Source organism: Aethina tumida, chromosome 3 (genome assembly GCF_024364675.1).
Source record: "Aethina tumida isolate Nest 87 chromosome 3, icAetTumi1.1, whole genome shotgun sequence".
Lineage (NCBI taxonomy): Eukaryota > Metazoa > Arthropoda > Insecta > Coleoptera > Nitidulidae > Aethina > Aethina tumida.
The window spans coordinates 3,728,300-3,746,017 of NC_065437.1; the positions used below are offsets into that span (position 1 = coordinate 3,728,300).

Here is a 17,718-nt window from a genome sequence, read left to right on the forward strand (position 1 = left end):
TAAGAAAGTAATAAATAATGCACATATTACTTATGATTCAGATCAGTGAATAATGAGGATATTAATTAATGGGTAATGTCTTTATGCAACTGACATTTTATTGATCTAGAATATGTAAGCTTTCAAAAATATCCACATCAGTTGAATAATAAGGATATTAATTAATGGGTAATATCTTTATTCAACTGACCTTTTATGTAGATTATGTAACATTTCAAAAATATGTTAAAATTTGACGTTTAAAATCTTCTTTAATAAAGTTTTTACAAAAGTAAAGTATATACATATAATAAAAATAATTGTTATTAAAATTATGATTCCTAATAAATTACTCTTAATTTACAAGTAACAAATAATATTCATGTTACTGATGATTCACATCAGTTGAATAATGAAGATATTCAACTGACATTTTATTAGTCTACAATATCTATACTTTCAATAAAACTAAAATAAAATTGTTTAAAAAACTTTTTACTGTTATTTTTATTATGTGTATATTTGTTCTTATTTAAATTGTTGATACTTTTTGTTTTAAATCATTGGATAAGACACCTGTACAACTTTCTTCTTAAATTAATTTTCATTTATCATTTCAACAATAATTTATATTGTCAAGTTAAACTTGTGTTTTAATTTGAAACTTGTTTAAATAGTTTTGAAACAACAAACTTTTTAATACAACCTTATAAACCTGCATGAAGTATAATACTATAAGTGTTATGTGAGTAATTGATTGCTTTGCTTTATAAATTCTACTTCAATGACCCAAATCGTAAATCATGAAAATTGGATTTGCATGCACAAGTTAAATTGAATTTTCATTGCTACAATGTCATGAGCATATTATTGGTTTTATTTATAGTTAAATTGGAAATATTTCGTTCGCCATAAACAAGCCAAATTATTAATTTATTAATTGATCTGAAATTACATGTTGGCGTACATTTCGTCTGGCATATTGTCAATCCGTTTTTGATTAGGATTTCGAACCAGTTTTTAACGAATCTATTTATACGTCATTTAGTTTTTTCGATTACAATTTAGATGGACAGATAAAATCATAATTAATCCGCCCCGTTGTGGGTGAAAGGACGAGTTAATTGGAGTTTAAATGCCATAACGGATGGACAATCATTAAACAAATAATCGTCGTCGGAGGTATGTTAATGAAGGTTGTAAGAAAAACAATTTATAACGCCCAAGAAAGCCACCGTGAAAGGTGAAAAAGAAATTTATCTGTTGTCATTTATTATTAGGGACGTAACCGTTCTGAGAACCACGACAATTAATATTCTTCCCTCGAGGTGGCGTCGTTCATCAGTCAGTGGAGCCAAGGATGAGGCTAGATTGCCAGGACGTATCAACCTGCGAATTAATGGAGAACATGGCCGATAGTCTGGCGTATATCTTCATTTTATTTTTATTTAATGATTTTGTCGTTGCTTCAGTGACAAGGACTGCAGTGATTTATTGAGATTTTTAAATCGACTCCATCGTGAATACTGAAAAGACACTTTATTATGTATGTATGACAATAAATAATGTACATCCTGATTAAATCCATGCGTTAGTTTTCAGAACGTATCAATAATTGAATGAGGACGAGTATAACATGTACGATATCCTGAGCACCTTTTTAGGTCGCAGGCATTGGGTTACGTGCCTCATAAAGAAAACATGCGGTTCCACTAAGCCTTCTATTAGTGTTCGGAATCACGTTTTGTGGGTAATTTCGTCCATTACTATCAACGGAGCCGCACACCAACACTGCAGTCGCTGTCCACCTCCGATTCGGCCATCAACCTGGATAACCATAATTTTTAAAAATCTTTCCATCGGAGCCAAACCGAGATTACCTTTAACCGGATTTATTTTACACTTTTCTTGTTACAACAAAAGTTGCGCCTTAATAAATATCGGGAGTATTCGGGGATTGTACAAATTCTTCTTTCTGTTAGTCGACTCTTTGGTCTGGTTTTAGTCCCGTTTTCTGGCTGTATATTTTAGTGCCTTTACCATCAGTGTTAAGCCAAGTTCATGATCACAAATAAAGGAACAGATGTTCAGAATTAGTTAAATACACCAGGACCGTCTAGACAGGATAATTACATATTAGAAAGTGTAATAATTGAATTTTATACTCTCTTATTATTATTAAGGTATAAAATGCTTTGTTTCATTTACACAATTACTTGAAACGTCTGCCAATCTGTCAACCCTTATCTTACACATATTTACCTGACGTAAGAAGAGAATAACAGAGAAAATTTAGATAATTACAAGTATTAAAAATATGTACTCAATTATTGTGTTACATTGTTACATTGATGAAATTTCCAAGCCAAGCCAAGAGCCAAATCTTCAAAAGGCAAAAGGGAACAATTAGCGTTTAATGCCACAAAGGCGAGTTATGAACGGTTGATTCCTTATAAATCGCCATAATGAATTGTACTAGACTCACTTAAATTCGTCCATGTTGATAAGGACGAGAATATAAAATGGTCCAATGCACTTTATCTCCGGTCCCACGGCTGGAACTTCTCCTGACTCGTTAACTTTGTGCAGTGAATACTTGAAGATGTCCTTCGCCTCTATCAATCCAGAAAACTGTCGTCGACTTCTTTCGCTGCGAGACTTGAGTTTGTGAAATGGGTCTCACATAAATACGACCTTAAACTGAAAACTTTCCAATTAATATTTCTCGCATATGCTTGTATGCGTTCCATTAAAACTTATAATCGAATAAACAGAAGCATTGTTGCACAAATCAGTTTTAAATAGTTAAAATTGATCTAAAGTTATTTCAATCTAAAAGTTTTATTGGAATTAATTTCACTGAAGAAGTGGATTTAACAAATCTATATTTGGATAAGAAATTGAAAGTTAAATGAACTTCCGAATCCAATTTCTTACACACGAACGAGATGCTATGACAATATGTTTAGGTGATCGAATAATATTATGAAAATAAATTGCAACTTGCAACCCTGACTTTTAATTTTCATAAAAAAGAAACAATTTCTGTTTAATTAGAGAAATACGTCCCCGTTGAAGGGGAAATCCTTTAAAAGATGGCTTATTTGATTTCGACGACACTTTCGTCTTTTATTAAATTTACCTGAAACACTTTTCTTGAAAGTGGCAAATTAAACATTAATGAGATATTTACTTTTATCAAAGTTCTGCGACTTTTGGACAAATCATATTTACTGATTCTTTAAATTTTGATTAATCACTGCAACTCATAAATAAATTTAATTAATTAATATACTTTCTGGTTCACCTTCAATAATTAACACCACTCGTAACTTCACACCAGCAACTGATCTGGTATTAGACGTAGATAAATTATGTTTTTGACCAAGTGGCTTAACATCTACCCTTGTGTTATTAAGAATTATACTTCTCTTAGATACTTGTCAGCATTTCCCCAACAAATAGTTGTGGATAAAACTTCTGGGCTTAACATCACTCGTAACTTCACACAGACAGAATCTCTACTAGACATTGACCAGCAATTGATCTGGTATTAAACGTAGATAAATTATGTGTTTAACCAAGTGGCTTAACATCTACCCTTGTATTATTAAGAATTATACTTCTCTTAGATACTTGTCAGCATTTCACCAACTAATAGTTGTGGGTGAAACTTCTGGACTTAACACCACTCGTAACTTCACACAGACAGAATCTCTACTAGACATTAACCAGCAATTGATCTGGTATTAGACGTAGATAAATGATGTTTTTAACCAAGTGGCTTAACATCTACCCTTGGGTTATTAAGAATTATACTTCTCTTAGATACTTGTCAGCATTTCACCAACTAATAGTTGTGGATAAAACTTCTGGGCTTAACACCACTCGTAACTTCACACAGACAGAATCTCTACTAGACATTGACCAGCAATTGATCTGGTATTAGACGTAGATAAATTATGTTTTTGATCAAGTGGCTTAACATCTACCCTTGTGTTATTAAGAATTATACTTCTCTTAGATACTTGTCAGCATTTCACCAACTAATAGTTGTGGATAAAACTTCTGGGCTTAACACCACTCGTAACTTCACACAGACAGAATCTCTACTAGACATTGACCAGCAATTGATCTGGTATTAGACGTAGATAAATTATGTGTTTAACCAAGTGGCTTAACATCTACCCTTGTATTATTAAGAATTATACTTCTCTTAGATACTTGTCAGCATTTCACCAACTAATAGTTGTCGATGAAACTTCTGGACTTAACACCACTCGTAACTTCACACAGACAGAATCTCTACTAGACATTAACCAGCAATTGATCTGGTATTAGACGTAGATAAATGATGTTTTTAACCAAGTGGCTTAACATCTACCCTTGTGTTATTAAGAATTATACTTCTCTTAGATACTTGTCAGCATTTCACCAACTAATAGTTGTGGATAAAACTTCTGGGCTTAACACCACTCGTAACTTCACACAGACAGAATCTTTACCAGACATTGACCAACAATTGATCTGGTATTAGACGTAGATAAATTATGTTTTTGACAAAGTGGCTTAACATCTACCCTTGTGTTGTTAAGAATTATACTTCTCTTAGATACCTGTCAGTATTTCACCAACTAATAGTTGTGGATAAAACTTCTGGGCTTAACACCACTCGTAACTTCACACAGGCAGAATCTCTACTAGACATTGACCAGCAATTGATCTGGTATTAGACGTAGATAAATGATGTTTTTAACCAAGTGGCTTCACATCTACCCTTGTGTTATTAAGAATTATACTTCTCTTAGATACTTGTCAGCATTTCACCAACTAATAGTTGGGGATAAAACTTCTGGGCTTAACACCATTCGTAACTTCACACAGACAGAATCTCTATTAGACATTGACCAGCAATTGATCTGGTATTAAACATAGATAAATTATGTTTTTGATCAAGTGACTTAACATCTATTCTTGTGTTATTAAGAATTATACTTCTCTTAGATACTTGTCAGCATTTCACCAACTAATAGTTATGGGTGAAACTTCTGGGCTTAACACCACTCGTAACTTCACACAGACAGAATCTCTACTAAACATTGACAGCAATTGATCTGGTGTTAGACGTAGATTAATTATGTTTTTGATCAAGTGGCTTAACATCTACCCTTGTGTTATTAAGAATTATACTTCTCTTAGATACTTGTCAGCATTTCACCAACTAATAGTTGTGGATAAAACTTCTGGGCTTAACACCACTTGTAACTTCACACAGGCAGAATCTCTACTAGACATTGACCAGTAATTGATCTGGTATTAAACGTAGATAAATTATGTTTTTGACCAAGTGGCTTAACATCTACCCTTGTGTTATTAAGAATTATGCTTCTCTTAGATACTTGTCAGCATTTCACCAACTAATAGTTGTGGATGAAACTTCTGGGCTTAACACCACTCGTAACTTCACACAGACAGAATCTCTACTAGACATTGACCAGCAATTGATCTGGTATTAGACGTAGATAAATTATGTTTTTGATCAAGTGGCTTAACATCTACCCTTGTGTTATTAAGAATTATACTTCTCTTAGATACTTGTCAGCATTTCACCAACTAATAGTTGTGGATAAAACTTCTGGGCTTAACACCACTCGTAACTTCACACAGACAGAATCTCTACTAGACATTGACCAGCAATTGATCTGGTATTAGACGTAGATAAATTATGTTTTTGATCAAGTGGCTTAACATCTACCCTTGTGTTATTAAGAATTATACTTCTCTTAGATACTTGTCAGCATTTTACCAACTAATAGTTGTGGATAAAACTTCTGGGCTTAACACCACTCGTAACTTCACACAGACAGAATCTCTACTAAACATTGACAGCAATTGATCTGGTGTTAGACGTAGATTAATTATGTTTTTGATCAAGTGGCTTAACATCTACCCTTGTGTTATTAAGAATTATGCTTCTCTTAGATACTTGTCAGCATTTCACCAACTAATAGTTGTGGATGAAACTTCTGGGCTTAACACCACTCGTAACTTCACACAGACAGAATCTCTACTAGACATTGACCAGCAATTGATCTGGTATTAGACGTAGATAAATTATGTTTTTGATCAAGTGGCTTAACATCTACCCTTGTGTTATTAAGAATTATACTTCTCTTAGATACTTGTCAGCATTTTACCAACTAATAGTTGTGGATAAAACTTCTGGGCTTAACACCACTCGTAACTTCACACAGACAGAATCTCTACTAGACATTAACCAGCAATTGATCTGATATTAGACGTAGATAAATTATGTTTTTGATCAAGTGGCTTAACATCTATCCTTGTGTTATTAAGAATTATACTTCTCTTAGATACTTGTCAGCATTTCACCAACTAATAGTTGTGGATAAAACTTCTGGGCTTAACACCACTCGTAACTTCACACAGACAGAATCTCTACTAGGCATTAACCAGCAATTGATCTGGTATTAGACGTGGATAAATTATGTTTTTGATCAAGTGGCTTAACATCTACCCTTGTGTTATTAAGAATTATACTTCTACTCTTCTCTCTTCTAGAAATATAAAGTACCCTCTTTTAGATTAATTTGGGTGAAAGTAATTTGGAAGACTCCATTAAGAGGTCAGGTCTCTTTTGAGAATAATCAGTTATTGCTGATTAAAACGTTAAAGAATTGTTAAATTATATTCCAATTGTACTGGAAGACTGCTGAAGGATGGAATCAACAGCCATTTTGGTACTAACCAATTTTAAACTGTTCCTGGGTAATTTTTGCAAACATTTTTGTAGAATTAGTAGAATTTTCACTAAGTCAATAATATATTATCTATTTTCTTTTTCTTCTTTTGTCTTTTTCCTGAACTAAATTCAATTTTTCTGTCTTAAAAGCATAAGACATAATTATATTTGATCGCTCTATATATCAATAAATATAAAATACAGATGCAAAATTTGGTGGTGTGTAAAAGTAAGTAATAATAGTTTGTAAATAAATCTGGTACCTTCCGTCACATTCCCACATGATGTTTTTGACCAAGTGGCTTAACATCTACCCTTATGTTATTAATAATTATACTATATAAAAATTCTTTGCTTACTTCTTAACTATTCGTAACTTCACATAGACACAGATCTTAAGTAGTAAATCTTGGATACGATTAAATTTTAATAAGGGTGATGATGAATATGCCGCTTAAGATTTTAATAATCAATGAAAATTAAACCATCGACGGGCCGGCTAATTGGTAAATACCCTAAAAAAACCTAATTACGTACTCTTTTAACTTTAAGGCAACACTCCACACAACTCCTTGAAATTTGATGAGGTAAACAAAGCAAAATTATGCTTTACATTTTTAACGTCTCCTTTACCCACTTCGGAAGCATCGCCCTGAAAAAATTTAATTAGCGTTTCCCTCTATGCAAAGTCACGACCTGCTAATACCACTTAAGGTACAAAAGACACGTAGCTTCGTCCTATTAATTAAGTTACAAGTAGATATGGGATATAAAATTAAGGGGAGGCGATATCATAACGACTTACTTCGATGCAATTTCCCTACTTTAATCTGCCCGATTTGTCTACGGTGTGTTCCAGTTCCACTAATGCCTTGTGGTCTCCAGCGTTCATTATTAATTTCCTGAATTCACTTGGAAGATACTTGATACTGAATAATAATTTACATTTAATTAAAAATGGATCTGCAATATCCTTTGCGTTGAACTAATAAGTGGATGATTGATATGGAGGTAAAATATGGTGAAAGTTCCCTTAATCTCGGGCGCTGCGAATAAATCTGAAACGGCAGCGAACTTTCATTATTTGTCAGTGGTAAAGGATGGAAGTGGTTTGATGAAAAAGAGAATGTAGAATTCATATCCGGACCACGACATTATACCTGCAGAGCGCAGCTGGAGGCGTCGTTTCGCTACAAAGATTTTCAATATTCTCCTTTTTGCATCGTTTCGATTCCAGCAAACTTGTCAGAAAAATTGATTACTGATAAAGTTTAAATATCATTTTATTTCGTCAATGGTTTCTCCCCCCAATTTTTTATTCTATGCCATTACCGTTTACCGTTTATTTTTAATGTGTTTTGAGGAAACAATTATTAGCTGGAATCGGACAAATTTGTACAAGATGTTCCAAAGTTTTGAAAATAAACAAAGAAAATTTGAAGTAAATTACTAAACTTAAATCAAAGACCAACGTTCATTTAACACACTTTAACAAAAAATTAACGTTAATTAAAATTGTTTCCTGTGATTTTCTTACGTTGATTAAATTTAAGTCCGCCAGACTCAACGTTTTTATAAAACGTTCCATCGAGATTATTTAGCAAACATATAAAAATTAAATTGAGTTAATTTTTCCAGACTTCAGGTCTATTATAAATTATTCGGTTAATCTTCCCGCAGGCCTTGGTTCTCACCGCCTAGTGGTGTACGTATTAGTACTGATAAAGAGGTATCTACACCAGCATCTGTAATAAACTCAAGGCAATTAGGTTTTATTATCATATCGTAAACATCAATTAGCCATTTCTGGGCGAATACATGACCACATACACCATTCCTGTGTTTTCCCATAAACTTTCCCTACGTAGCCTCATTAACGGCCCATAAAACCGGGGATTCCTTGTGGATGTGTGTGTAAGAGCTCCACTCCATTTTTATATCGGATTATGAAGATGGCACTGAGGATTTTGTGGGAATGTGACGGAAGGGACCGGATTTATTTTCAAACTATTATTACTTACTTTTACACACCACCCAATTTTGTATCTGTTTTTTATATTTATTGATATATAGAGCGATCATATAATTATGACTTATGTTTTTAAGACAGAAAAATTGAATTTAGTTGAGGAAAAAGACAAAAGAAGAAAAATAAAATAGATAATATATTATTGACTTAGTGAAAATTCTACTAATTCTACCAAAATGTCTGCAAAAATTACCCAGGAACAGTTTAAAATTGGGTAGTACCAAAATGGCTGTTGATTCCATCCTTCAGCAGTCTTTCAGTACTATTGGAAGATAATTTAACAATTCTTTAACGTTTTAATCAGCAACAACTGATTATTCTCAAAAGAGACCTGACCTTTAATGGAGTATTCCAAATTAATTTCACCCAGATTAAACGAAAAGAGGGTACTTTATACAGGTACCATACACTTAAAGACCGTAAAAGTAAATAAGAAAGATATTTATCAGTGTTTGTACAAAGCCAACATAAACATATTTATTTTCCTTTTACGGAAAATATGTTTCATCAAAAAAGAAGAAAATAAATTGGGAACCAAAGGCAAAATAAACCAATGACTTGAATTCAAGTAAATTTACAAAAACAGATATAAAATCTTAATGGCTATTTAAATAATTCATGTGTTGTTTTGTGACTGTTAATGATATTATTATTAAATCTGTTTGGTATTTTTACTGAGGTAATTAAATATTTCTAAAAATGGTGGATGCGCCAATTTTGGAATAATGAGTAAAATGTCAAAGAAAAATCCTGTATTAAACTGAAAAGTCGTATAAAATTAAGTGACAAATAATGAAAGTCTCAATAAATAGGTCTGATATATGAAATACAATGAAAATTTTGTATTCTACACCTAAAAATTACCCAGAAACAATTGAAAAATTATTTGTATGAAAATGGTTGTTGACCTCAATTAAAATTCCATCCTTCAACAGTCCTTCTGTACTTCTGGAAGATGATTTAATAATTTCTCAACGTTTTAATCAATCCAAAAAAGACCTGAACCTCTTAATGTACTTTATCCAAGTACCATATATAATGAATTTCAACCTAAAATAGTTAAGGATTTGCTTCCCATTTTCTAATTTAATCAAAATCAAAATCTAATAAGAATTTTGGAGGACCCAAAAATTATCCAGGAACAGTTGAACATCTGTCTTCGTGTACTTCTGGAAGATGATTTAATAATTCCTCAACGTTTTAATCAACAAAAACTGAATAATCTCAAAAGAAACCTGAACCTCTTAATGAAGTCTTCTTAATTATTTTCATCCAGATTAAACGAAAAGAGTCTACTTTATCCAGGTACCATATATAATGAATTTCAACCTAAAATAGTTAATAAATTGCTTCTAATTTTCTAATTTAAACAAAATCAAAATCTAATAAGAATTTTGGATTCAGGACCCAAAAATTATCCAGGAACAGTTGAAAATCTGTCTTCCTGTACTTCTGGAAGATGATTTAATAATTTCTCAATGTTTTAATCAACAAGAATTGAACAATATCAAAGGAGACCTGAACCTTTTAATGGATTCTTCTTAATTACTTTCATCCAGATTAAACTGAAAGACTCTACTTTATCCAGGTACCATATATAATGAATTTCAACCTAAAATAGTTAATAAATTGCTTCTAATTTTCTAATTTAAACAAAATCAAAATCTAATAAGAATTTTGGATTCAGGACCCAAAAATTATCCAGGAACAGTTGAAAATCTGTCTTCCTGTACTTCTGGAAGATGATTTAATAATTTCTCAATGTTCTAATCAACAAGAATTGAACAATATCAAAGGAGACCTGAACCTTTTAATGGATTCTTCTTAATTACTTTCATCCAGATTAAACTGAAAGACTCTACTTTATCCAGGTACCATATATAATGAATTTTAGCCTAAAATAGTTAAGGATTTGCTTCCCATTTTCTAATCTAATCTAAATCAAAATAGAATGAGAATCTTGGATTCAGGATCCAAAAATTATCCAGGAACAGTTGAAAATCTGTCTTCCTGTACTTCTAGAAGATGATTTAATAATTTCTCAACCTCTTAATGGAGTCTTCTTAATTACTTCCATCCAGATTAAATGAAAAGAGTCTATCACAGATAAGAAATTTCAGCTTAAAAGAGAAGAACTTGGTTTCTATATTTTCTTACAATATAATCTGTGAAACTGTCCATAAACATCCATGAATATCAAAATTTAGCAGAAGTCTTAACAAAAACAGAAAATGAAAGATGTTATTAACGTCTACCCCAAAATGTCTTTTTTTATCACTTTGGATAATTAATCTACTACAGAAAAATTAATGTTAATAAAATTATTTAATAACTCATATAACATTCAGTTTTAACCTCACATTTACGACACAGCATACATCAAATAAACCATAACCTGTTGGAAATAATTTATTCCCTCCAATAACTATGTGATTCCCGCTTTTAATTGAAAGTAAATTCATTGCCAACCTAAATCTAAGCGCTAAATTCAAATTCACCAGAGTAACTTGGGGAGTTTAATTAAAATATTTGCAATAACTAAAAATATTAACCGCCACCAAAAGCTGAACGTGAATAACTTACGTTAATTAAACTTTATTGTGTTCAGTTTACGACATCGAAAATGATGGAGTTTACAACGAATTTTATTGAAACGGTTCAATAAAACTTGAAAATAAAATTTATATTCATTGTGAACTGTTTTTTTCCTTGAAATTAAATTCAATTCCGACCCTCTAAAACCAGTTAAATTAAGTGGTTCGGGACGACACAGTTTATTGCCAACTAAAGCCGTAAAGTCGAATATCCCGTAGAATATGCCATAGTAAAATATTTTGTTAAGGGTTTTGCTTTCCCATATCGGGCGTACAAGCCGAATCATATTTTCATAAGAAACAGGCACCCCCATCCATGAAAAAACTTGTCGCAAATGTTGTATCCGTTCGTGAAGTTCCCTTTTTACGTCCGCCCCCGATACAATATCGTATCGGCATCGGTCCAGTTTCGTATATGTCGGTTTACTTTTTTATACGATCATACATTGGAACTTTGGAGATTTTCAATTTATGCATATCCATGGCGTTCCGTACGGAATCAAAGGAACGTGCGCAAATTCAATATTCTTTGCCGTCCATAATTTTTTTATCGTCGCCATTACCGGGTCAAAATCTAATCGCAAAATTGGGATAATTTTTATTTTCATCTCTGTATGTTTTTGTACGTCCACATTTTATTGGGACCGAATTTATTTTGGCAAAAGAGATAATCGATCACTACCCCAAAAAGTTTTTAACTAGATTAATAGAATAGATTGAAAAGGACTAACACACTTTGTTTGACTTCCTATTTTTTCTGTTCCGTTTCACCAAAAGTTTAATTTAACAAGGTAAAGTCAAACATTTAGTCAATGATGGTGTTAAAGGAATTATATTAAATTTAGTCGGTTTACTTGGCACTATATAAACATATAGAATTTGTTTGATATTTACTAAAGCCCATTCATTTTAAGATGTAAAGTAAGCACTGCATAAAACTATTTATTTAAATCCTTATTGTAAGTCTACACTTTTGTCTTTCTTGTCTATTACATTTTAAGAGTAAAGAAAACTAATTCAAAGATTTCCTAGACAAGCAACGTTGATATCAATAATAATATATTATTAAATTTTATATTTTAATCTATTATTATGCCAATATATATGGTTTCTTCAAATCCAACCATTTAATTTGACATTTTTCACTTATTTAAATGTGCATACATATTTTATTTTAAATAAATACCTCATATTATAATAAATCTTATACACACTTTTAAATTGAAATATAATTTGATTAAGCTAATATACTTGTTGATCAAAAATGATTGATTCCCTCAACTTTTTTGAAAAATATTGATAGTAAAGTTATTTGAACTTATCTAAATATTGAAAAAGTGTTTATTAAACTTCACATCAACCAATATCTATTATATATTTGCAACATACCTAAATCATTTAAATGTATTAAGAATTAACTCCAAAATTATTAGTTTCAGTGGTCAATTCATGTTAGAATTAAGTATTAGGGTAAATATTAAATGGTTTTCTCAAATCCAACCATTTAATTTGATATTTTTCACTTATTTAAATGTGCATACAATTCTTTTTCAAATAAATACCTCATATGACAATAAATCTTATACACACTTTCAAATTGAAATATAATGTGATTAAGCTAATATACTTGTTGATCAAAAATGATTTATTCCCTCAACTTATTTAAAAAATATTGATTGTAAAATTATTTGAGCTTTTCTAAATATTGAAAAAGTGTTTATTAAACTTTATATCAACCAATATCTGTTATATTTTTGTAACATACCCATTTTTTTTAAATTTATTAAGAATTAACTCCAAAATTATTAGTTTCAGTGGTCAATTTTTGTTAGAATTAAGAATTAAGGTAAATATTAAATGGTTTCTTCAAATCCAATCATTTAATTTGATATTTTTCACTTATTTAAATATGCATACAATTCTTTTTCAAATAAATACCTCATATTACAATAAATCTTATACACACTTTCAAATTGAAATATAATGTGATTAAGCTAATAAACTTGTTGATGAAAAATGATTGATTCCCTCAACTTCTTTAAAAAATATTTATAATAAAATTATTTGAGCTTTTGTAAATATTGAAAAAGTGTTTATTAAACTTCACATCAACCAATATCTGTTATATTTTTGTAACATACCCAATTTTTTAACTTTATTTAGAATTAACTCCAAAATTATTAGTTTCAGCGTTCAATTTTTGTTAGAATTAAGAATTAAGGTAAATATTAAATGGTTTCTTCAAATCGAACCATTTAATTTGATACTTTTCACTTATTTAAATATGCATACATTTTTTATTTCAAATAAATGCCTCAGTTTATAATAAATCTTTTACACACTTTCAATTTGAAATATAATGTAATTAAGTTAATATACGTGTTGGTCTAAAATGATTGATTCTTCCAACTTCTTTGAAAAATATTGATAGTACAGTTATTTGAGCTTTTCTAAATATTGAAAAAGTGTTTATTAAACTTCACATCAACCAATATCTGTTATATTTGTGTAACATACCCAATTTTTTTAAATTTATTTAGAATTAACTCCAAAATTATTAGTTTCAGTGGTCAATTTTTGTTAGAATTAAGGATTAAGGTAAATATTAAATGGTTTCTTGAAATCCAACCATTTAATTTAATATTTTTCACTTATTAAAATGTGCAGTAAATAAAACTAATTCGAAGATTTACAAGACAAGCAACGTTGATATCATTAATAATGTATCATTAAAATATCAAAGAAATTCCTTATTTTATATTTTAATCTATTATTGTGCCAATATAATGAATAAAAATATATATAGTAAACAACGTAGGCGAGAGGTTAAATTTACAGTTACCTACAGTAAATTATCCTACAAAGAATGGATTTGGTGCATTCGCCGCTAGAGGACATTCCCAAATATTATAAAACAATTATATTCATCTTAATTTCCAATAAAAATTAACTACTGAAACTAATAATTTTGAAGTTAATTCTAGATACGTTAAAAAAATTTTGATTTATTATAAATAAATATAAAATATTTACATCACTAGTTCAAATAAAAATTCAATAAAGGTCACAAAACAAATGAAATAAAAAGGGTGTAATTAGAGCATAACTTTAAAGTATGTGTTTAATCTGAAATTTGGAATTTCCGATAAAAATTTTTCCCTCATTTGTGGGAATGTTGATAAAATTTCTGGAAACGAGAGGCACGATGTAAATGAATTTAATAATTAAGCCGCGAGGGAAAAAATTAATTAAAGTGCCAAGCAACTGGAAAGCAGACAAACAATTGTATTATGCTGATTAAAAATTATACGCCGCAGCCACAACGTTTTTATTAATATTGTGTTTTAGTCGAATTTCGAATAATAAACTATAAAATCGATGCGGCGACGCAGTTTTGTACAATTAAATTTTAAGGGTGAATTTGGAGACTTTCTATTTCGGGCACGGAATTAATAATGGATATCATTTTGTGCTTCAACTTCGGCAAAGCCTTTTAAAAATGAGGGTTAAACAGTTTAATAATGGCAAAGGTCTTTTAAAAGAAGTTGAATGTTCACATCAAAACGATGGCGTAAAAGCCTTTGACCATTAAGACATCGAGGCAACTCTCAAGGAAAATTGATCTGTATATTCTCTCAGTCGATATTATTGAATTATTTTTATTGCTACAATAATTGAATGTGTGACTCGATATTTAATATTTATTTAATGTGATCGCTGGGATAATAAATTCCGATAAAATGCAATAAACATAAAAATTTTACAACAAATATTCAATCCAGTTTAAACTACGTAATATTATTTCGACGTTAACCAAATATAAATCCCATATTGTTTTTGAATTAAAATAAAAAACTTGCTACAAAAAGACAAATAAATTTGTAATATTTTTTTATTTATTTATAGGCATTGTTTGATTTTATATAATTTTATTAAATGAGTTTATTTAAAAAAGGTCTTTGTGTTTTTGACACCACGGTCCATTTGTTTTAAGTCAGGACAAAGTCAGAACTTTTTTGATAAATTACATTAAATTAATTTCGGCCGGGCTCAATCAAGGGGGAAACTTCGCAACATTCCTGTCGCACCCTTAATTATAAAATTTCGGAGACTATCAGCTATTGTGTTGTTGTTTTCTAATATTCGGGGATTCCCTTCAGTGAAGACTGCGCATTTAAATCAGTTCTTCAAAGGGGGCATTATGGTGATATATATTATAGATAACTGTAAATTTAACCTCTCAGGTACATTGTTTACTATAGTCTATTCATCATATTAGAACAAGGACAAAAGATTAAAATAGAAAAGAACGATCAATTGATTTTGATATTTTAATAATATTAAAAGAAAACTTGAGTGAAACTTCCATGAACAATACTGATAATAAAGTTATTTGAGCTTTTCTAAATATTAAAAGAATGTTTACTAAACTTCAACCAATATCTGTTATATTTTTTGTAACATATCCAAATTTTTTAAGTCTAACTAGAATTAAATAATTAATTAGTTCCAGATCAATTTTTGTTAAAATAAAGAATTAATGAAAATATTAAGTAGCTCTTTGAAAAATGTTGATAGTATAGTTATTTGAGCTTTTCTAAATATTGAAAAAGTGTTTATTAAACTTCACATCAGCCAATATCTGTTATATATATATATATATATATATATATATATATATATATATATATATATATACAACATACCCAAATTTTGTTAGAATTATGAATTAAGTTAAATATTAAATGGTTTCTTTAAATCCAACCATTTAATTTGATATTTTTCACTTATTTAAATGTGCATACATATTTTTTTTTTTTTCAAATAAATACCTCATATTATAATAAATCTTATACACACTTTCAAATTGAAATATCAACATCTGTTATATTTTTATAACATACCCAATTTTTTTAACTTTATTTAGAATTAACTCCAAAATTATTAGTTTCAGGGGTCAATTTTTGTTAGAATTAAAAGCTAAAGTAAATATTAAATGGTTTCTTCAAATCTAACCATTTAATTTGACATTTTTCTCTTATTTAAATTTGCATACATATTTTATTTCAAATAAATGCCTCATATTACAATAAATCTTATACACACTTTCAAATTGAAATATAATGTGATTAAGCTAATATAGTTGTTGATCAAAAATGATTGATTCCCTCAACTTCTTTAAAAAATATGGATAGTAAAGTTATTTGACCTTTTCTGAATATTGAACACGTGTTTATTAAACTTCACATCAACAAATATCTGTTATATTTTTGTAACATATCCAATTTTTTTAAGTTTATGTAGAATTAACTCCAAAATTATTAGTTTCAATGGTTAATTTTTGTTAGAATTAAGAATTAAGGTAAATATTAAATGGTTTCTTCAAATCTAACCATTTAATTTGACATTTTTCTCTTATTTAAATTTGCATACATATTTTATTTCAAATAAATGCCTCATATTACAATAAATCTTATACACACTTTCAAATTGAAATATCTTGTGATTAAGTTAATATTCTTGTTGATCAAAAATGATTGATTCCCTCAACTTCTTTGAAAAATATTGATAGTAAAGTTATTTGAGCTTTTATAAATATTGAAAAAGTGTTTATTAAACTTCATATCAACCAACATCTGTTATATTTATATAACATACCCAATTTTTTTAACTTTATTTAGAATTAACTCCAAAATTATTAGTTTCAGGGGTCAATTTTTGTTAGAATTAAAAGCTAAAGTAAATATTAAATGGTTTCTTCAAATCTAACCATTTAATTTGACATTTTTCTCTTATTTAAATTTGCATACATATTTTATTTCAAATAAATGCCTCATATTATAATAAATCTTATACACACTTTCAAATTGAAATATAATGTGATTAAGCTAATATAGTTGTTGATCAAAAATGATTGATTCCCTCAACTTCTTTAAAAAATATGGATAGTAAAGTTATTTGACCTTTTCTGAATATTGAACACGTGTTTATTAAACTTCACATCAACAAATATCTGTTATATTTTTGTAACATACACAATTTTTTTAAGTTTATGTAGAATTAACTCCAAAATTATTAGTTTCAATGGTTAATTTTTGTTAGAATTAAGAATTAAGGTAAATATTAAATGGTTTCTTAAATCCAACCCTTTAATTTGATATTTTTCACTTATTTAAATGTGCATACATATTTTATTTCAAATAAATGACTTATTTTATAATAAATCTTATACACACTTCCAAATTGAAATATAATTTGATTAAGTTAATATACTTGTTTATCAAAAATGATTGATTCCCCCAACTTCTTTGAAAAATATTGATAGTAAAGTTATTTAAGCTTTTCTAACTATT

General features: G+C 29.3%; 1 long non-coding RNA gene across 1 annotated transcript in view; it reads right to left on the minus strand.

Moving 5' to 3' along the window:
• Nucleotides 1-1,683: 1,683 nt before the first annotated feature.
• Nucleotides 1,684-17,718, minus strand: part of LOC126265084 (uncharacterized) — a 35,905-nt gene continuing 19,870 nt past the window's right edge. The window contains exons 2-4 of the long non-coding RNA XR_007547636.1: nucleotides 2,465-2,679; nucleotides 1,860-2,095; nucleotides 1,684-1,806 (exon numbers count right to left, since the gene is read on the minus strand). This is a non-coding gene — a long non-coding RNA (uncharacterized LOC126265084). The remainder of the gene's footprint in view (nucleotides 1,807-1,859; nucleotides 2,096-2,464; nucleotides 2,680-17,718) is intronic.